General features: G+C 35.2%; 1 protein-coding gene across 6 annotated transcripts in view; it reads left to right on the forward strand.

Moving 5' to 3' along the window:
- The window catches only part of Gpc5 (glypican 5), a 1,453,028-nt gene that overhangs the window by 747,670 nt on the left and 681,572 nt on the right, over positions 1-23,786 (forward strand). For 2 of the 6 annotated variants that reach the window (XR_015443722.1, XR_015443724.1), the window contains exon 9: positions 1,504-23,759. The exons of the other annotated variants lie outside the window; for them this stretch is intronic. The gene's annotated coding sequence lies outside the window, so the exon portion shown is untranslated. Of the gene's footprint in view, positions 1-1,503; positions 23,760-23,786 lie in introns of those variants that run through there. 6 annotated transcript variants of the gene reach the window in all.

Consider the following 23,786-nt stretch of genomic DNA (forward strand, 5'->3'; position numbering starts at 1 on the left):
AAGCTCACAAAGTCTATTTTATCTCTCAAATATTATGTTTCAGGAAGGGCATATTATAAAAGAATAATTGTTTCTTAGACAAGATCTTAGGTATAATTGATCTTGCTGAAAGCCATTTTATTATAAAACTCCTTAGATAAAAACCCCTAGAGGACTTTTATTGCCAAAATTAGGTTTATTAATTTGAAGTATCTAGGGTAACTATATTCCAAAGAGATTTTAAAGTGACATAATAAATATGTGTTACAATAGACTATTTATAGTTTGCTTTGTGCTGAACATGTCTATAGATTAACCTGAAGAAAAAACAGATCAACCTTGGGTTGGTACTGTTCTTCCAGGAGAACATTTGAGTATCACAGTTATCTTTGTTCAATAAGTGAGGAGACTGAAGCAATCCTGAGAAATCATTAGTAAGAAAGCAAGAGTCATTGTATGATCTTGGCTATGTCCTTCCAAAAAAAATCATTTTGTATTCCGTTAAGAATATCACAGTCTAGGCCAGGGATTTAGCTCAGTGGTTCCGCTGCCTGCCTCACAATCGCAAGGTCCTGAGTTCAATCCCCAGTATCAAAAAAAAAAAAAAGAATATCACAGTCTTCTCTGCAGTACTACACCACACACACACACACACACACACACACATACACTCCCTGAATAGTGAGTTTTTCTTTTACAATAAGTAACCCAATTTGTCAATAGGGAAAGTAATTCAAAAAGGTCCTGTGTTTTTTAAATTTTCCCATAGTTAAGTATGTGATTTGATATGAAATCATCTTGTATCTAAGATGCTGGCATATTGATCATTCCATCAGAGAAATGAAGAACTATCTGTAGATGTAGTGCCGTGGCATATTGACAACTCATTGCAACCAGTGAATTATGACAAGTTATATTTCATGATCAATATTTGCATTATTTAAATGTTCATAATTGGGCAATGGAACAGAAATAGAATTTTTTAGTAACAACAAATTTGAAATAGTTCTTAATGTTCTAAGGAAAAAGGGTTGAGTTTTAAGTAATATAAAAATTCAGATTCCACAAGTTTCTCAAAAGAAATGAGTAAATGCAATATAATGATTAGATGTAAGAAACAGACTTGAGAAAGGAATCTAGAAAATAGAGTAGAAGGAACCATGTATGAAAAGATATTACAAAAATGATATTTTCTATTTTCTTCTTTGTGTGAAGTTGTAAAAGGAACAACAGAAATTAAATGAAAAACAACAGACAAGACGTGTTGATTTTAATGTTTCTGAGGTACAGAGATAGACTTCAGAGGGTGGCTCTGGGTAATTAATACTGACCTAGATGGCAGATGACCTACTGTTATTCTACAGGATGCTGCCACTGGACACAAAAGCTTTGGGCCCCCCCCTGCTGTCATCAGTATCATGTGGCTATCAAGGCTCCAAGCGTCTCTGAAAAGGTCATGTGTTGTTTTAAATTAACCTCTTAGCTCAATTTAATTTCATTCCTTTTTTGCTGACAACTTTGAAGGAAGAAGAATTGGAAGGAGGGAGATTTTGTCTCAAACTGAAAGGTATGTAAATGAAAGTGCCACACTGTGTTAGATCCACAAGGAGGTTCACACCTTCAGTTGATTCCATGACTTCGCAACGTGTGATACAAACTGACGGGTAGCTGTCCCCAGTGAGAGCCAACTCTGATTTGCATCTCCAGATTGCCCTCTTTCCCTCCCTCCAGTCATGATCCTGATAAGGAGCTGCTAGTCCCAGTAGCGAATTCTGCTCTTAGATGGAGGAGCCAAAGAAATTGTTCTAAAGGGAAAGGGGAACTGGGAAGGGAGGAGGGAAAAGAAAGAAGGGAAAAGAAAAAGAATGAGAAAAGAGGGGAAAAAATGGAAATGAAGGGAGAAGAGGGGATTGGAAGAAAAAGAATCAAGACATAACAGGCACAAATTCCCTATGATGAATATGATTGTTATGTATATTTAAATTGTACCAATAAAATTAATTTTCAAAAATCACAAGCCATGTGACCAGGTAACTGAGACCTTAGAACATCCAAATCACAACTCGCCCCATGTCTTCAATTTGTATTTTTAAAGAATCTTTCCAACCCCTAAGACCATCTTTACCTCTTTGAGGTATAAAAATTGACATTGCTCCATGATGCATTTCTTTTTCGCATGAAAATCTTTCATTTCTCTAAATTTTCCTTTTATTTCAAAGACAGCTTCCCAATAAATAACTAAAAGACAACAAAAATGTACTAAACTACGACACTGGTACTTTGAAAATAGATTTTGGGGCCGGGGATTTAGTCAGTGGTTCTGTCACCTGGTTTGCAAGTACAAGGTCCCGAGTTCGATCCCTGGTACCAAAAAAAGAAAATAGATTTTGGATGTTACCAATCTTTACATATAGAATAAATTTTGTATTTCTTACCTTCTATTTAGGATTAACTCTTTTTTTATGAGCTTTGTGAAGTGACAAGGGAAATACAAAAATCTAAATTGGGTATCTATAGGTATTTTTTCCCAGTAGTTATATATAAGACTTAGTAAAGGTACATCAAGTAACAGTAATAAATGAAGAAATTTATTTCACAATTTGAAATAGCACAAGTGTTCTTGATGTAAAAATCAAAATCTCCTTATTCAGAAATATATTAACTTTATTTGATGTAGATTATAAGCATTTGGAACTATTTTATTTAGTTGTATTTGTTCAGCATATAAATTTTCTAACTTGTTTGGAAATATTTTTCTTAATTTAAAATACTCACTTTAAATATAATTTAACAGTATATTGCCACTTTCCAAAGTAGTTCTGGAAGTCCTCCTTCATGAGGATCTTTAGTTATCCTGTCATGGCTGCCTTGCTGTCCTGACTCAGTTCAAAATATTTACCTTTCATTGTCATCTTGACTTTGAGGAAGAGCCAGAAGTCACCTCTTGAGCCAGATCTGGTGAATAAGGTGGATGAGTGTACGCCATATTGTTTTCATGAGCCTGACTTTCCTGTGTCTGGTACACAGCAGCAGCATTCACCAAACTTTTGATTTCACCTTATAAAGACATTCATGAAGAAGAGATCCAGAAGCGGACTGAAAGGCGGGCCGAGTATTTTGAGGAGGATTAATGATGATTTTTCTTTTACTATAATACTTCTTTGATTAGAACATTTACCATATATTTTGATCACACTTTATATCAGGAGAAATATTTCTACTTCAAAATATGTGGATAAGTTCAAGAAAAATATCTTCATTTTTGCATTAAATGAATGATTATTCTAGTTTCAATGTTTACATTCAAAATAATCTGCAGAATTACTTTTATTTTCTAATGCACTGAAAAGTCATACATAGAATTATTTAAATGGTGATCCTGAGTGTTGGTTTAAGACATGACCAAGAATTGATTTTCTGGGGCCGGGGGTTTAGCTCAGTGGTTCCACCGCCTGCCTCACAAGCACAAGGTCCTGAGTTCCATTCCCGATAAAAAAAAAAAAAGAATTAATTTTCTGATTATGTTGATTTCTTGTAAGATAGAACTTTTTCTCTCTACAAAGTAAGAGTTTCTACTAATACAGAGTATTTAACTGCCAGCTTTCCTACAAACTCACATGTTCACATTTTCTATCAAAAGCAATTGTTTCCAAAATCAGTGTTAGCCATGTTTGCTGGTTGTTTTTGTCATTTTCTTTGAAAATAGAATAAGAATAAATGATATATTCATGTAGAAAGAAAAGCCTAAGAACTTTCAAGTTATTATAGTTTTGAATTATTTTAAAGTCACATAATCTTAATTTTTGGAACCACATTATGACACGGCAAATTTATTTTATAACTTTTCCTCTGCAGAAAGTTTCCCTTTACATACAGTACTACGTGGAAAACCTACTTCACACATATTCTGTTCCGTTTTTCCAGAATCTTTCACCAAGACATTAACTCTCCAACCTCCTCATCAAGTGCAAATTTTCTCAACTCTATTCCCTAAGATATTCATGTTTCTCCCTATCTCTTTGAGTTTTCCTCCTCATTCCTTGGCCATACATAGAAGTGGGCTAACTAGGACCACCTTCCATTACAACCTTACAGACATTGCTTTATAAATGATAGCCATTTTTTCCATATCTTCAGACTGCTCCTCAAATTTTGTACTTAGAAAAACACATTTTAATGATTCACTCTTCTTTAAAATATCTATGAATGTACTCCTTTCATACGTGCAAACCTAATGTCCACATTCCTCAATCTGCAATCTGGTCTTCTGCCGTTATTGCTCTATCTTGTTGCAGCCAACTTCTTTTTTTTTGGTACCAGGGATCGAACTCAGGACCTTGTGCTTGTGAGGCAGGTGCCGGAACCACTGAGCTAAGTCCCCGGCCCCAACTTCTTGAAGTACAGTAGCCGATTACCTTCTAAAATTTCTGTTCTTGACATTTTTGCTCCTCAATCTGTCTTTTTTATTTTTTACACGTACTTGTTTGCAGTACATATTTATTACATACATCATGTGGAGTTGGTGCATGTACAAAGAACATCTTAATTCCTTTTTTCTTCCCTCCCTTAGCACTCCTTCAGTCTCTTGATCCTTCCCATTTGAGAAATGTCTATCTTCCTTTTTTTGTTATCTTTTATTTTGGTCTTTATAATTTAGGTTTCACATATAAGAGAAACCATGCAATATTTAAGCTTGTGTACCTGATTTCACTTAACATTATGATATCAAAGTGCATCCATTTTCCTACAAAGGACTGAAGTATATCTTTCTGGCACAGTACTACTTTATTGTGTGTAAATACCACATTTTCTTTATACATTATTTATCCTTCCTTCCTGCCTGCCTTCCTTCCCTCCCTCCTTCCTTCCATCATTATCAGTGCATTTTAGTTGTCCAGTATGGGGGCATAGTCATACGACCATATAATATACACTGTACCCCAATGGTATCTGGCTTGTCTTCCTTGTCTCCTCCCCACCCTCTTTCCCTTCCTGTGAATTGTGCTAAAATAAGCTTGAGCATTCAGGTATCTTTATAGTATACTGGTTTTAATTATTTTGAGGAATATACTGAGGAGCGGTGTACCTGGGTCAACTGGTAGCTCTATTTAAGTTTTTTTAGTAACCTTCATAATGATTTGTGTGGAAGCTTCATAAGGATTTGTAAAACCATGAGATGGTTCACAGTATGGAAAATGACAAATCATAACCTTTTGAATTTACTCTTAGACAAAACTTGAAATTTAGCTTTGGGAGATCTGAGAAATAGAAACAGTTTTAAAAGAGTTCTAGGGGGTGAAATAAAGTAGTAAAAAAAGGGAGGATATCCCAGCATATGTGAAATTTTTCATATGCTTTATAGTCACAATAAATTTTATGTCTCTCCTATTCATCTAATACTTCTTTCATTTAACAGTCATGTCACCTTGAAAATATTTTCTGAGAAAAGAGCCTTTTACAGAAAGACAGCTCTTCTCATTACATAAAAGAGATACTCCCATACCTGTTGTTTTATTTCCAATGAAACTGTAAACATGCAATATGATGTCTGAAAATATTTCTCCAATTTCAGCAGTTTAATGCTAATGCTTATTACACAAGCCTAAAACAATTAAAACCCATTTCTTCCCTATCTCTACATTTAAAAAATTTCTAATATAGGGCCGGGGATTTAGCTCAGTGGTTCCACCATCTGCCTCGCAAGCGTAAAGACCCGAGTTTGAGCCCCGGTACCAAAAAAAAAAAAAAATTTCTAATAGCTATATAGTGTTAGGGGGGGAAAGTAAGCAATTAATTTGAATATACTTGCTAATAATACTAGAAATGTGATAGCTGTCAAAGCAGCAATATTGATTGCTAATTACATGTAATCTGTATCATCACCAAGATTTATGTGGGCAAAATTAGCTCTTGGTTATAGATGGCATTGATCTGAAAACTACTGCAAAGGGAATATTTCTGTCATCTATACTCTGAGAACTGTGGACTAACTGTGTGAGAATACAGTTAAACTCCCATTAAAATCAATAATTAGTGAATTTTGCTAAAGTAGAATGATCTATATTAGAGATAGAGCCCTACCTTTCTTATCAGGGTCCCTAAGATTTTCGTGTTTATTTTTGGCTACCTTTAATTTTGTTCAGTGCAGTTCTGCCCAGCTGTGTTGAATCCAGGGGTTCTGGTGTATAATAGCTGGGTTGCACTGACCTGCTTCACTTCACTCTGGGCTTCGGTGCCCTGTTGCTTCTGCTGCTGTACACTGTGTCCTGAGCACACAGTGGACTGGTGGACTTGCCTGAGGCCTGAACAAGTCTTTACTTAATTTCTTCCTCTTAATGAAATGCCTCCCATCATAATTTCTTGTTCAACTTTTACTGATTTTTTTCAGGAGTCATTTTATTTATTTATTTAGGTTCCGGGGATCAAACTGGGGTCCTTGCACTTGCAAAGCAGGGGCCGGAACCACTGAGCTAAATCCCCAGCCCATCAGGAGTCATTTTAATGAAGACTTCCTTATGGCTTCCAACAAAATGTCATTCCTTCTACTAAATTGCCAAGAGCAAAGAGCCAGTGTTGTTTGCAAACCACTTTTCACCTTCTATAGTGTATTGTAATTATTTGTGTAAATATTCACCTCCTCTTCCTAAGGCCTTTGATGTAACTGATAGTTACTTTATGATGAGTAAAGAAATATTTCTAGAATGTACGAGACAAAGCTAAGACATCTTTAGATAATCCCATTGTTGGTGATAAGATTCCTTTTCTTTGTTATGAATGTAATGATGTTTTTGGATAGTGTTTATAGATTATGTATGGATGGATGTATATATATAAAAGATGGGTAATAAATCATTTATTAAGTAAATCATCTATTCATACATTTATACACCCACATATGTATTTACTTATTTATGCATTTACTGAGGCATTATTAATTACTTTATTAAGTGCCATGTTGGGGAACAAGAAATTAAGAAATATATTAGTGTAAAAAATGCTTATATTCTTTAAGGAACTTAAAGTAGTATATGAAAGATGAAAAACAGCAATAACATAGGAAGTAAAAATGAGAGCAGAATTAAGCACAGAAATAACACACTGGGTGACTTTGAAAGAAGTCCTGGTTTAAACTTTTTCTTTAATTGGAGTATTCTAAAAACACAGAAAATTGAATTTTGTCACATACTGAACTATTTATTTACCTATTTCCAGATTTAATGGCAACACTGTATAACTATCCCTGTATATCTATCAGTGTCTGTATCTAGAATCATATCTGTCTATATTTATACCACATACTCTATATCCACAAATGTATAAAAACATCTAACATAGGGCCTGACGCATCATTGTGACTAGATGTTTGCTCCTTATCTGGCTCTAGCTTATGTCAAAATGTGGGAGTAGAGTCTAATAAAGTTAAGGAACGTTTATGGAAGAAGTTATGCTGACGTCACTGGGATGCCACATCTCAACTCTCCACGTCTATGGCTGAAATACTCACTTTTGTGCCTGTGACTTTGAACTTGTCATAGACCCCTTCAGAAACCTCACTAAATTCTGGGTACAAAGACCACTAGATGGGGCTTGTGTGCTTAATACTGTATGGCTTAGCAAAATACACTTCCCTTCAGTTGTTTTTTTTTTAACTCAGAAATACTCCTGTTTAAAGTATGCTTTTTTTTATTAACTGTAACACTCTAAGCAATTATATTTAGAAATCCTTTTATTTTAGTAAATGTGCAACATCACTGTTATACTTGCAAAATGATATTCCTCAAAGCAAGAAAACAAACCTCTTTGCAGCCAGGCACAGTCATCTTTTTAGAACCTAAGTACATTACCAATTTAACAATTGTTTTCAAAATTGTCTCATCATATAATAGAATCTCAGATACAGAACCTTGAAAGTTGTAGTTCCTCCTTTCTAGGGCCAGAAACTTCCCTTACCTTTAATCATGAAGTCTGCTCCATATCCGTTCTAATGTATGTTTTCCCATAAGATCATAGTTCTCAAACATCAACATGTATCAGCATCACCCGGAGAGCTTTATAAAATTCTGATTGCTGGCCAAACTGCCAGGATTTCTGATCCGGTGAATCTGGAATGGAATCAGTGACTCTACATTATCTGGTTTCCAAAGGCTACTGGCACTGGTTCTGGGGGCCACTCTTTGAGAACCCTTGTTCTTTGCAAAGGCTCTCTATGGATGAAGTACATGCTGATCATGATCTGGCTTAAGACACTTCCTGTCATCCTGCAACAGAAATCTCTTCAGGCACTGAGACTGTGATGAAGAGACAGTTTGTGCTTTGTAGTTATCCTCCTAACCATTCTACCCTCAGCACTCTTGGGCAAGGCTCAACCTCTTCAACACACAAGGGAATACTGCTCTTTATTTTGTCGTAACCAACAGTTAATACTCATTTTGCGGAAACAATGAAGAATTTCGACTAAGACATCAAAGCTGTGGATTATCTATCCTTTGAATCCTGATTTTTTTCCTTCACTCGTTGACTTGGATTTCCAAAGTTTCCTTTACATTTCTCTATCCTGCCTTCTCCCTTCCTAAGATCTCTACCTCCACTCTTATTTTTGGAACTTCCCTCCCAAATGCTTGGACACAGGCCCGGGCAACTATTTCCTCATACTCTCCTACTTTCAGTTTTCATCCCCTGTGTTGCTGATTTCCATCATGCCATCAGGCATGATTTTCCTTGTGCTGTACCCTTCCTGGGGACCGAGCCGTGCACTCATTCTTTATACACTGTGTCTACATCTGAGTAAGTCGATTCCTCATTGATTTCTCCCTTCATCAGTCATTAACTACCTACCAGTGGTATGACAGGCACTGCCTTCTGCAACTGGGGATTCCATCTTTTGAGATCTCCATCCCTGTTTGGATTGATCTGTCCTTGCGGATTTTGAGTATCTCTTGTTTCACCAGCTTATTTTCCATCCCAGTTAACCTCAGCTTACAAATCTCTGGCTTCTGAAATCCACAAATTCCTGCCTTTTGCATTGCTCTTAGCTTCTATCAGAATTTGATGGCTTTTGGATCTTTAAGCCAGCACGATCTCTGGCAGTCATCTGACTTTCATCATCCCTGCTGAGCATGTACATTTTTGTTAATGTAGGTAGTAATGACGCTTTAAAATACCCAATTTATATCTTCAGTGGTGTGGTATGCTACCATTCCCATGTCATTTGATTTACATTTCAAATGATTAACCAGTTTTATGGGAAAACTATATGGTAGTTATTTAAAATACTCCACCATGAGCCGGGGATGTGGCTCAGTGGTGCTGAACCTGCTTGGCAAATGCCAGTTCTGGAGTTTGATCCCCGGCACTGAAAATAAATAAATAAATAAATAAATAAATAAATAAATAAACTTCACCTTCATATTAACTTTTATATTTTTATAATTTTATAAATTACTTACATCTTGGCATCTTTAACGCATTTTATTTCCTGACATCCTATAAGGCAGATAACTTGTACCAGTAATGCATATTACTTGTGTTCGCCACCATTACCTGCTCACATTAGCATTAATTTACTTAGATCAGACATGGACAGCCTTTGATCAAATTGAGTCTCTGAAGCCTAGAAACTTCCGTATGATGCCAGCAAAATGATGTTACTTCATAGTCTCTGATGTTCTTTTTCTGGGCTCCACATGACAACTCTGACAACTAAGAGAGCTCAGTCTCTTATTTTTCACCTACCCAACTAGGAACAAAATAGTCACATACCAGTCAGGCCGAGTAAAATTTGGCCTCAACATACTGTAATTCCCCCTCAATTTTCTCTTAGTTAAAACATTATATATTATTAAAGATATACATGCAAAAGGTGTTTGTTAGTGAAGGATGAGATTTCTGGGAGTAGCATAAAATATTCAAACCACCAATAAATATTTTTGGAGGCTTGGAGTTGAAAAGGCTAAATTACCTTGCACATGGAAACTCTTAACCTAATTATTTTTGTGATACAAGTTAGACTCAACTTACATCCCAGTGATGCTGCAGAGTGAAGCGCACCCCAGGTACAGAGGGTGGTAGAAATGAGTGCTTCAGTGAGCCTTGGACCACCACAGCTACTGCCACAGACCAGATGGCTCAGCATTTATTCCAGCCTAGGGATTCAAATCAGCAGGAGTCAAACAAAAATCCTGAAAAGCATGTTAGCAGTTGTGGAAATGAGTTTTCTTTATTTAAAAAGTCATTCAAGGCATTCCATGGTGAATGCATGTATAACTGGAGATATTTGCCATTTTAATTTGCCTACTTGTGTTTTCAAGTTGTTTAATTTTACTAAAAATATCCTATGATTGTAACAGTATCAACACATATGCTAGCACTGTACAAAATTTTAATACACACTCTTAGTGATTTATAGGTAATATATACAAGTAGCATGTAACTATGTTATCTATAGAGTATATATATAGAGTATAAATATATATATATGGAGGGGGAGAGAGAGAGAGAGAGAGTCTTCTTAGAAATATTGAAGTTGGGCATGGTGGCACATGCCTGTAATCCCAGCCATTAGGGGAGGCTGAGGTAAGAGAATCATGAATTTAAGGCCAGCCTGAACAACACAGTGAGACACTGCCTCAAAAGAAATTTAATATTTTATGTCAATGCAAACCCTTAGCCAACTTTATTGAAAAAAAACAAAAAAAAAGGCTCAAATCCATGCACTTACAAATGAAAAGAGTGAAATTACGACACATCCAGCAGAAATCCAGAGGATCATCAACACCTACTTGGAGAACCTATACTCCAATAAGATGGAAAACACAGAAGAAATGGACAGATTCATAGATACATATGAACTATCAAAGTTGAACCAGGAAGATATAAAAATTCTAAACAACCCAATATCAATCAATGAAATTGAAACAGTAATTAAAAACTTACCAACATTCCTAGCTAGGAATGGGGAAAAAATAAGAACCAAGATGCATTATGTAAAGGTACAATTCTCAATGTGTTGTGTACCTAAAATGTACCAATAAAAGAATTTAATAAAAAAAAATTACCAACAAAGAAAAGCCCAGGTCCAGATGGATTTACTGCTGAATTCTACAAGAAATTTAGGGAAGAGCTAATACAATTACTTCTCAAACTTTTTAATTAAATTGAAAAGGAAGCAATACTCCCAAATTCATTCCTGGAAGCAAGCATCACCTTGATCCCCAAAGCAGAGAAAGACTCATCCAAAAAAAAAAAAAAAAAGAAAGAAAAAGAACTACAGGCCAATCTCCCTAATAAACATAGATGCAAAAATCCTCAATAAGAGGAAACAAGAATACAGAATACAAAAGAAGAGTACAAACAGAATACAGAAGATCATCAAGAAGATCATACACCCTGACCAAGTGGAATTCATCCCAGGGATACAAGGATGGTTCGACATACATAAATCAATAAATGTAATACACTATATTAACAGAGCCAACAACAAAAACCATATGATCATCTCAATAAATGCAGAAAAAGTGTTTGAGAAAATCAAATAGCGATTCATGATAAAAAAAAAAACTCTACAGAAAACTGGAAGAGATGGTCTTTATCTCAACCTGATAAAAGTTATCTGAGAAAAACTAACAGCCAACATCATATTAAATGGTTAAAAACTGAAATCTTTCACACTAACATCAGGAACAAGACAAAGATGTCCACTATCACCACTCCTGTTCAATATAGTTCTGGAAACATTAGCAACAGAAATTAGACAAGAGAAAGAAATAAAAAGAATATAGATAGGAAAAGTATCTGTCATTATTTGCAGATGACATGATACTCTGCACTTTTATAAGACTGCAAAAACTCTGCCAGAAGACTTCTAGACTTAATAACCAAATTAGTGGAGTGGCTGGATACAAGGTCAACACTCAAAAATCAATAGCTTTCTTATACACAAATAACAGACTCAGTGACAGAGAAATTGGGGAAACAATTCCTTTCATAATAGCATCCAAACAAATGAAATATTTATGAATCAATCCAAAGAAGGAAGTAAAAGACTTCTACTCTGAAAACTATAGCACCCTGAAGAAAAGAGATAGAAGAGGATATAAGAAATGGAAAGACATCCCTTGTTCCTGGGTAGGAAGAATCAACATAATGAAAATGGCCATACTTCCAAAGCTGCTGTACAGATTCAGTGCAATTCCAATTGAAATTGCTATAGCATATTTCACAGAACTATAGAAAACAATTCAAAAATTCATTTGGAACCAGAAGAGACCTAGAATAGCAAAAGCAATTCTAGGCAACAAAAATAATGTAGGGGACATCACAGTGCCAAATTTGAAACTATACTACAAAGCTGCTGTGATAAAAACAGCATATAGTGGCACAATTTGTAATAGCTAAATCTTGGAAACAGCCCAAACGCCCATCAACTGGTGATTGGATAAAGATGTGTTGTGGGGTTTTTTTGTTTGTTTGTTTTACAAAATAGAGTACTCCTCGGCCATAAAGAAAGATAAACTAGAGACATTTATAGCTAAATGGATGCACCTTGAGGCCATACTCTTAAGTGAAATAAATAGGATACACAAGTACATATACCAAATTGTTTCTCTGGTGTGAGAAACTAAAAGTGTAAATGAGGATCAAAGTGTATAATAGATATTGTGCAATAGGAAGAAAATGTTCAAAGGGGAAGGGGAACTGGGGGGGAAATGAAAGAAGGGAAAGAAAAAAATGAAAAGAAGGAAAAAATGGAAATAAAGCTTATGCAAATAGGGAGGAATGGAGGGGTTGAAGGGAGAGGAGGGGAATAGGGAAAAAATAAGAACCAAGATATATCATGTGCAGGTACAAATTCCCAATGATGAATGTGATCATAATGAATACCTAAAATGTACCAATAAACTCAAATATTAAAAAATTATATCTCAATGCTTGCTAATTCCTAACATTAATTTACATTATCTTGTATTTTCTAAAGTCTATACCACTAGTAGCATAACGATTTTAAGATTTTCCCTAGAAATAAACTAGTTTATTCAATTTTTTTTTTTTTGGTAGTGGGGGATTGAACTGAGGACCTTGAACTTGCAAGGCAGGTGCTGGAACCACTGAGCTAAATCCCCGGCCCCAGTTTATTCAGTTTTTAAGAAAGCATCCTACCATAGACTATTAGAATTTTTCATTACCCCTGAAGTGTCTTGTGGTCACATAACTGTACTTATTCATTAGCATCTTTTTTTCTCTTCACCCAATGACTAATTAATATTTGGGGGAGTTAAGTGGAAACCAGTTTGACAGTTTGGGACCAATAGTCTTAAATTAGCTTTGGGGAAAAATAAGAACTTTTGCATATTCTTCCCAATTCTCTTATTTAAAAAAAAGAAAAAGAAAGTTAAGATATTGCTTTGGTTATCTACAGTGATGTAGAACTGGCACTGTGTCCCGCTGAATCTCGTTCTCCTCATGTACAGGCAACATAGTTAAGTACAGATGCTTACAGCGAAGCGTTTCCTGGTCTTTGTTTTTCAGGGTTTGCCTGTGGGATGTGTCTGTCTACCGACAACAATTTGCCAGACTTATGCCCATTACCCTAATTGAACTAATAACTGAATCATAGTAGCCCTCTTAGCATCTACAGTTCTCTTGTATCCATAGGTGAACATGGTAATTGATTACAACTTTTTTTTTCTTTGTTTGTTTTTGTAATTGTTTTTGTTTTTGTTTTTGGTATGGGGGATCGAAGTCAGGTCCTTGTGCTTTCAAGGCAAGCAGCGGAACCACACAACTTTAATAGAATATTAGAAGCTCAGTGATAAGTGATTCACTCCATAATATGTTGTCAAATTTAGTATAGAAGAGAAAAATATTTAAGACCTAGTGCTTTATGTTTTGTTTTATTTCATATTTATTACATGCTTTAAAAAAAAACCCTGATTTTGGGGCCGGGGATTTAGCTCAGTGGTTCTGCCGCCTGCCTTGCAAGCTCAAGGTCCTGAGTTCGATCCCCGGTACAAAAAACAAACAAACCCAATTCTGGTGATTTATGTGATAATAGTACTTACTGTTCTCGTTCCTGGGAAGATTGAATTGTTTTTACATTATATCTGTGTGAATTAAACAGATAAATGTTAAGATTAGAAATCACGAGGGGACACTGAAGACTCACAGGTGAAATAGCTGAAGTTCAGATGGGGAGAGATACTGTAAACCGAAGGTTAAATAAAATTCGGGAAGTATGTTGGACTGCAGTTTTTACCGTGGACAGTGTCAAGTGTAAGCTGGACGGGAATCACAGCCAGACACAGCCTCATTCCACATCTGTGGGTGGGCAGAGTGCTGTAACTGATAGGCCCAGTGCAGGGCCTGTCTCCAGCGGGGCAGAAGCCTGTTTCTCAGGCCCTAAGGCTGGTCTTCCTAATTGGCTCTCAGCTTGTCTCTATGTGGAGGGTGAGGGAACCCCGCTTACACAGGTAAGGGACAGGCTTGGTTGAAAAGTCCCTGCACTTACAATATTTTACAGGTCAGGGCTGAATTCTTCTTGTTCAAGTCTGTAGCTAAATTGGTTTGTTCTTCCTTATTTCTAATTGTTGGGTTTTTTTAACACAAGAATCATGTAACCTTCACAATTATATTTTAAGCCATGGGAAAATAATACTTAGTAAAGGGAAAGAAAATTGGAAAAAACATATTGCAACAATAACTTAAGGCTAATTTTCTCTTTGTGGGTGTCGGTGTCGGTAAAGAGCTGAAATAAATTTCCCAACTGTTAAATGTTTCGTTTTAGGTATTATGGGTACAGGTGATTTTAATTGTCTTATCACTACTTTCTAATTGTCCACAAAGAACAGATATTGTTTTTATAATGAGAGCAAAGTGCACATAGAATACTGAACTCCTTCTGCAACTAAATGTGCCTCTTCTTAGAAACTCAGAACCTGTCTGACCAACAGCACTGACTCCTGTTTGCCATAGACAGCTTCTGTGCTTTCTCAACAGTCCAGGATAGCTGGTCTTTAAAATTTTCTTAAATAAATTCTGGTTAAAAGGAAAAGAATTAAAGGTTGACATGTAGCATCACTGAGATACATTTTCTAAAAAGCATTCATAATGAAATCCACAACACATAACTCCTTGTTACTAAATTAAAATTAATTTAGACCAGGTACCATCACTTTTTATTTATTCTCAGAAAGCATTTTGTGTTTGGGGAAAATCTGGCTAATGAATGAACTCAATCAAGCAAACAAAAAATAAATACATTTTTCCTCTTGGCGTGCTAGATAATTAATGCTTTGAATACATGAATCATTGCTCTGTATCATGCTAACTGTGATATAGTTTTTTCTTAAGAGAGTACAGTTTTGCTTGTACAATTCATGCAATATATGTTACATTTATATATGTTGACTCTATAAATGTAAGAAAATGTATATTAGTCAAATTTAAAATTGTCGAGTTTTTAATGAAATCCTAAAATTGACTAAACCAAGGAAACACAACAAATAGATAATGTATTAAAGATTGGAGCTCAGATTTCTTTTATTGCAAGGTTTGATGCTGATTAAATAAAAAAGATGTTCTATTTCTAGCAAGTGGTGTAACAGAACATTTGAAGAATAGTAAATAAACAGACCAGTTACGTGGGTAGAACCTTTGTCCTCAGAAACCAAAGGTAGAAACTGAAGTATCAAGATAAGTTTCTGTTGGAGAAGAAGGTTGAGATTTGAGTGGAAAAGTTGGACTTTCCCTTCAAGAAAGTAGACATCTATTCAACATTGGCAATTTTTTTTTCAGAGAGCCAAGCAAGGAATAATACAGAATAGGGAAATTGAGAGCTAATGGTTTTAGAGCATATTATATGATTAACTTGAAAAATAATATAATTTTAACTTCCTTACAGCTATATTATAATGATTCCCTTCAAACTTGGAGGGCAGTGAAAACTGTAGCCTATAAGATCATTGTCCACACCTAGCCAAACTGAAAATCTCATGGTCTTGGTCCAAAATTTAGAACAGTGATTTAAAAAAATTTTTTTAATACTATCTATTTTTTAATCAATAACTAAAATGTAACCCCACTTTTAAATTGCTACATTAATGTTTTAATAGTATGAATTACAGTATAAAATTCAAATTTTTCCTTTTTACTTATGACAAATTATCTGATGTGTGTAATGAATCAATCTAGTAAAAATGAAAATTTAAAATTGAGTGATGCCAAAGTTCCATGTAATAAAATTTTAGTCATCAAACAATCTTTATATGGGGAGGTTTCATGGTGTTAGGAAAACCTTGACTGACTTAGGTACTAGAGATTTTAAACATTTTAAGACCTGCCTTTGTTCCTTTAGAGTCTTCCTCATTGAAACAAAAGTAGCAGAAGAAGCTATAGTTTCACTTACAGTGTGTGCTTTTGGACAAAGTTGTTAGTGCATCTCCAATATAGTGTTTGTTTTATGATACGTACTAGTGAGAGCTCTGTGTCCCAGTGTTAATGCAGGTAAAATGTGTTTATTAAATGTGGTGGAATTGGTAGAAAAGAAGCAGATACCAGCTTTACTCTTCCTCACCACTCCCCATTCAATTCAGGTCCTGCACATGTTCTTTCACATATTCTTTCCACACACATTTAGAAAATATACAAGTACTGTTTTATTTTTACATTAAAATTCTAGTTCAGCCTTACAACCATGAATTCTTGGCCACTGTGATGATTAAAACTCAAACTCTTACCCCATATCAGCCCCTCCCTCTCAATGTGAGCCTGATCCAGCCTTTGAAGATCACAATAGGAGCTGGGGTCAGCTTCGTTTGGTTCTCCTAGTTCTAGCTACCCTTTCTTCCGCTCCTTTAATACATACATAGCCTTGCTCTTCCTGGTGTTGGGGCAGGAGCCAGTGGAAAAATGAGCTATCAACCATCCATAGTTGGCAAGACAAAAATCTCATCGCAAGGGGAACTTTTGTCTTTCCCGGAAATTTCCATTTCCCTTGAACAAAAAAATGCTTCTCCTCCTGTGCTACATATGGCTGTCTTGGAGTCTCGTGAGAAACTTTCCTCTTCCCAGTCCTTTTGCATAGAATCTCTTTTAGGAAGATCACAAACCCTCTGCCTTCGGGAGGGTTCACGTATAATGGTGGAAATCCACATTTTCCACTAGCCACATGGGGATATTGAACACTTAAATGTGGCTAGTTTGAGATTTTCTACCAGTGTAAAAATTCACATTGGACTGTGTAAACTTAATATGAAAAATGAATTTAAAATACTTCCTTAATAATCATTGCATATTGAAATGATAATATTTTTAATACATTGGATTAAGTAACATGATCTATACTAATTTCACCTGTTTTATTTTTTACTTTAAAAATTTGTCTACTGCCTTTATTAAAGCACATAGTACTTCACATTTTATTTCTGGTACCGGGGATTGAACTCAGAATCTTGCACTTGTGAGGCAGGCGGCGGCACCACTGAGCTAAATCCCCGGCCTCATGTTATATCTCTGATGGGCAGTGCCACTTGTCTTTTAGGCTTTTCAGCAATCAGTACAATGCTAACTCCTACTTTGCCCAAGCTTTTGCTCTCTGAACGGAAGCTGCTATCACATGTGGGCTTGTTGTGAGACCAAAGGACTCCTCTTCCTTCTCCTGTGCTTGTTAAAGGCACACACAGCAACTCTCCCTCATCTTCCTTCCTCCTAACCTCTTTCATTTCTTAAAGAGACGAATGAGATTTAAAATCACTCATTACATTTTGTGGGAAGGATTATTATTTTTATAGCATTAACTCTTCTAAGCATGAATATGGTGTATTTCCTCATTTTCTTAGGTCTAATTTAATTATTTTTATTAAGTTTTATGATGATTTTTATGAATTTTAAATGCATATTTTGCAGACATTTTTTCCTTAAATCTCTTCTACATTTAGACATTTTGATAAAGTTGCATCTTTTTAATAGCATGATGAATTCTGTGTAATTTCATATACAAACCACCATCTACTAATTTTCTCTTTGACCCTAACATGATGCTGTACAGCAACCACTGAGATTGTTGATTTAAATTTTATTATATTTTAGAAATAATTTATAAATATTCAATGTCAATTATTTCAAACAAACCTACTTTATATTGTTTATTACAGTATCATCTTATCTCACATTTTTGCTTTTTATATGCTGCCTTTTGTTCATGGTATATTATTTTTATTACAAACATTTTTGTGTGGGCTTTTTTCCTTTGAGAATTCCTCCAAAAGAGACACTATAGAATGGTTACATTGGCTTATCTCTTTGTATATAATAGTTATACTATAAATTTGATTATCAAACTGCATTTGTTGAAGACCTAAGCTCCTTCAAAATCTCAGAGGAAAAATTGTTTTCTCTGGATCCAGGATATCACTAAAAACTTGTATTTCTCCACATGTCATTGGATAGATTTTTCCAAGACATCTTAGAAAAGGTAGATCTCACAGGTCTTAGCTTTGTGGGGCAATTTCATTTTCTACATCCCATTTCCTCCTGAAACTGAGAGATTTAGCTTCTGTGTTTTCATTAAAACTCAATCCTCTAAGTAACCAAGAGTGAGCCCTACCCTTATCTTCTCTTTCCACTTAAGCTGGTAATATGTGTTAAAGTGACCCTATAACAATTTTGATTTCCAAGGTAGTATAGGAATAGATGTTATGTACCTAATCTCTAACTCAAAATATTAGACTGAGTTCTCTTAAACTCAGTAAAACATACTTTTATGGCATTGTAAACCATTGGAGATAATGTCACATTTCTCCGAAGAAAGAAAAACATGGTTACATTACTCTTGACAAAGGAAAATTTTATAGCATTTTTAAAAACTGATACTATTCACCCAAATAATAAGAATTACATTAATTTTTTAGCTTCATAGACACCGTAGATAGAGTTGAGTTCATGAAACTGGCAAATTATCTGATGACTTGGATTTAATGATGTCAGTTTAACTCCAGTTGAAAAGAAAAGTAACAAAACATCACATAGTTGAAAAATAGTCCTATATCATTGCCAATCAGCTTTATAAATGTGTTCAAAACAGGTTAAACTATGCTGATATGTTACCATGTAGCTATAGTAGTTTAATAATAATATGAAATTATTATTAAATTTTAACGAACTCTGAAAAGAATAAAGCAAAACGGGTATAATTGATATTCTTCAGATCAGAATATATACAAATGCTGAATGCTAGCAGTGGTTCAGTGATTCAATTAGTAAGAAATATTCAGAGCAAAAATGTGGTAACAGTAATGAAATATTAAGTTCAGGTTAAATGGCAGCTACATAATCAGACACTATTAAAGATTTAACTCAATGATAGGGGCCTCAGAGGAAGTTATAACTCAGATCTCAACTCTGAACAGTGTTGCTGCTGAAAATAAGATAGGCAGCAAATTGGTCTTTTATAGAAATCATGTGGCAGAGATTATCTTCTGAATTTTTATAGATATTATGTAATTTCTAATCATTTTAATAAAAATAGTGTGAACATGGATCCCTAATATATATGCCATTTTTTTGGTATCTCAACAGTGCAGTATGAAAAAGAGCTTTAACAGGATTTGAAGATTCAAAAAATTATTGTTGCTGGTGTGGAATGTTGTATAACATCCCTTGACTGCAGGATAAATCTTGAGTTAAATTTCATGGGAAGATTTAAGTTATCTAGCCTTCTACTTAAATGTTTAGCACCAGTCATATATGCATTGTATAATATTTGGTATACACGATATGTATAATGAGTAAACTTTTACAAGGAATTCTAAATTTCTGAAATAAAGTACTCTGTACTAAGGAAGTCAACTGAAAACTTTTGGCATGGTGAAATAAACATTAATTCTTAGGAAAGTATAAGAAAAATAAATAGTCTCACACACAAAAAAATTTCAGATAATCGGAATTGAGTGAGAATGTTTTTTTTTTAAAAACTTTACAAATTTGAATTGAAATCCTAGGTTATAATCTTGACTTACTGTTCATGAAATCATCTAAGATTGGTGACTTGCCTAGCTTTAACATCAGTTCCCTCAGCTGTAATAAATCATTTCATTTGCTGTTATAAGGATTAAATAAATGCATGCATATACAAGTATATTTCCGTAGGAAATCACTGTGCATGTATTATATAAAACTGTACTTTTGAAACTGTTTACTCATTATGTATGAAAATCCTCCATGTAATCTCTATTTACATGGGTAAATCAGCTTCCAAAAGAAATTAAAACATGCACCTTAAAGCAGAATGCTATAGGTCCTAATATTTGATGGATATTGAAGGCAATATTTCTTCGCTTAGTAATTTTTTAAAACAAATTGTTCATTTGTTATCTTTTAACATGAAATTGTTGAGGTGTTTTGAGTTTGATATAGTGCTTGCTTCCTAGTAAGTGGAAACTCATAATATTTTGTGAACTTTATATAAAACCATGCTCTCAATATTCTATATTTGAAAACTTTATCCATTTGATACCACGAATGAAATAAATGCTTTAGAGTGCTCTTTATTTGCCTTACTATATTTTTACAACTAGATTCCATTATTCCAGGTTCTCTAAACAAATAAAAGCGATCCTCCGACCTACCAGCAGGTGGCACTGCATTCCTCGCTGATGACATTTAAGGCGGTGCCCTAAAATGATTCTCCGTCTAGAAAGAAACTGGGTTTTAGAATATTTTATTTGAAATAATGAGACACATGTGATTAATTTCCTAAAGAATAATTTTACTTTTGTCATTTTGGGGAAAGATGTGCACACTAAGTAAAAATGAAACAGCTGTTGAGAATGAAAGGATAATGCCTCATTTAGAATCTATTAATTTCTATCATCATTGTTCGGTACAATATTCTCAGACTTAATTACTCATGTAAAGAACATTATGACTAACTGTGAAATGAAGTTTTCTTTACTCCTCTCAAGATTTTTCCTCCTTCTAACCACAAACTTCGTGTCTTACTTTTTTTCCCTGTTTGATTTCCTGATGATAGAAACCCCACTAGCAAAACCAGTTTTTTTGTTTTGTTTTTTGTTTTTGGTAACGGGGATTGAACTCAGGACCTTGTGCTTGCGAGGCAGGCGGTGGAACCACTGAGCTAAATCCCCAGCCCCAGGAAAACTAGTTTTGTTCTTAAACCCGTTTGTCCATATTGTGATATCACAGTAGCTACTTTGGCATGACGTTTCTCATCTCTCCCTACTTCAGTCTCGTAAAGGTAGACACATCAATCATTGCTTCTGGTGAATCTTCTTTGAAAGCATGGGGCTCTTTATAATTACTAGTGGGATAGGTACTATCAACAAGCTGACTTTTTGTTCTTGTTCCTGGGATAATTGAGAGAGCCTCCCATGTAGTGTTGAATGTATCATTTGCTGATGGCAAGAGGAAAGAAAGGAGATCGTGTAAGGACATATTGACAGCTAAAAGAGGCTTGAATTGATTGTTTTTAAGGAACTTCAATAGGAGGAAGCCACTTTAGTAAAAGCATAACTTTGAACAAGCCCTCTCTTAATTAATTGTCAGGAGAAGAGAAAAAAATGGCACCTGACAGAAAAGAATGAAGAAGCCTTTATTTTATGTATGTGTTTATTTTGCACCCTTGATTTTCACACTAAGTTGTTGGATTCATTTTCACTGACTGCATAATAATAAATGATGATATAAAATAGAAGCAAAATGAAAGCAAACGAAGTAAAAAAGATATATGGGACTCACTGACTAAAGAAAATATACTGCATTTCATTGAACAGATTTAAAAATAAGTCAATATAACAGGCCGTTCCTTTTTCTCAAATTTCATTTTGAATATACAGAAAAATAAACATTTATTTATAATTTTTAAATTTAGAAATAAATAATCACCAATATAGACTTAGCTTATTTTTGGAATGTGGAGGAAAAAGTATCATTTGATTGAAGCATTTGGCGGACTTCCGGTTTCTAGCTCAACATGTGAAGATCCTAGAACTTGCCACTTAAAAAAAAAAATAGCAAGTTAAAAGTAGAACAAACTTAAAAATCAACAACCCTTCTTGGGTTGTCAGAATGCCCTAAAAACTGGAGAGAAGGAAACAACAAGTGGGTGTAGAGCGGAAACTCAGGACCGGAAACTTCCCCTGGCGCCAGAGCTGAGCTGAGGAACCAGAACTGTGCTGGGTGATTTGCTGCAGACCCAAAGCTCCAGGCGTCTCCTCACACTTTTGCGAGTTTCACTTCATGAACTCTACAAGGTTCTCATTGTAAATGGCAGAGAAAAATCCCCTCACAATTCCAACCGGGAGAGGGATAGAGGAGCTATGCTGAACTTGCCAGAGCGTTCTGTTCCCTTTAACAAGGCAGGTTCTCAGGAGAAACTGTCTCGCCTGAGCCAGACCTGCGGGTTTCATCAGAGCCTCATCTACCTGGGGGACAGGAAATCCCAGCTTTTGCCAGCTCCAGCCAAAATGCCCCAACCTATAGGGATCAAAAACGGAGAGACTAGGGCCAGGGATTTACCTCAGTGGGTCCGGCGCCTGCCTCGAAAGGGCAAGGTTCCGAGTTGGATCCCCGGTACAAAAAAAAAAAAAATGGAAAGACTGGTGGAGTCCACAGTCCAGGTTCTAAAAGGCTGATCCTAATCATAGGACTACAGAATGCTTCCCCACCCCACACCTCACCGCTGCCTTACCAAAGGCCTGCGGACCCTAGCACGCCAAGTCTGCCTTTTCACAAAAGTCACAAAACATAGTAAAAGACAGTCTGAAGAAGTGTTAGAACCAGAGATAGATATAGCAGAAATTTTGAAATGACCAGGTTAGATTATTTGTTTGTTTTTTAAGAGGTTAGTATGCCCAAAACTTTAATGGATAAAAGTTGACAATATGCAAGAATGGGTGGCTAATGTAAGTAGATAGATGGAAATTCTAAAAAAGAAGACCGAAGATAAACACTGAGGATCAGCGTTGAAATCAGTCACTGAAATGCAGAAGGCATTTTGATGGGCTCCTTAGTACAGGGAAAGAAATGTTGAAGTTGAAAATATAAAAAGGTGGAAGGAAATGAACAAAATCTCCAAAAAAATGTGAAACAATTACAAAAGGTATAATATTCACACATGAGAATTCCAGAAGAAAAATGACAAAGCACAGAAGTAATATTTGAAGCAATAAAGACTGACAGTTTCTCAAGACAACCAAACCACAGATCCAGAAACCTCTGGGGAGCTCAAAGAATACCAAGCAGAGTATGTGCCAGTAAGAAACAAATCACCTACCGCTAGGCACATCACATACAATCTCAGAAAACTAAATATAAAGAAAACTATTGAAAGAAGCCATAGGGGGAAAATGGCTCATAAAAGACCAAAAATAAAAATTACATGTGACTTCTCCCCAGAAGCCATGCTAACAAAAAGAGAATGGAATGAAATATTTAAAGTGTTGAGAGAAAAAAACAAAACAAAACACCAATAGAGAATTCTATAACCTGTGAAGTTATCCTTCAAGAGTAAAGGAGAAACAGATTTTCTTATACTACTGCAATTTGGGGGAATTTGTTCCCAATGGGTCTGCCTTATAATATATGTTAAAGTACTGTCTCCTTCAGTGAGAAGAAAAATTATATAGATTATAAATTTGCTTCTATATAAAGAACATCAGAGAATGAATACAATTTTCACAAAAGTCTGGGGATGTAGGTCAGTGTAACTGCCCTGGGTTCAATCCCCAGTACCACAAAAAAAAAAAAAAAAAAAAAAAAATTGAGAGTAGCTATCCTACTCTCAGAAGAGGCTTTAG

The sequence above is a fragment of the Heterocephalus glaber genome, unplaced genomic scaffold (assembly GCF_053883595.1).
Source record: "Heterocephalus glaber isolate CG9 unplaced genomic scaffold, H.glaber_assembly_v1.0 deba00001577, whole genome shotgun sequence".
Classification (NCBI taxonomy): domain Eukaryota; kingdom Metazoa; phylum Chordata; class Mammalia; order Rodentia; family Bathyergidae; genus Heterocephalus; species Heterocephalus glaber.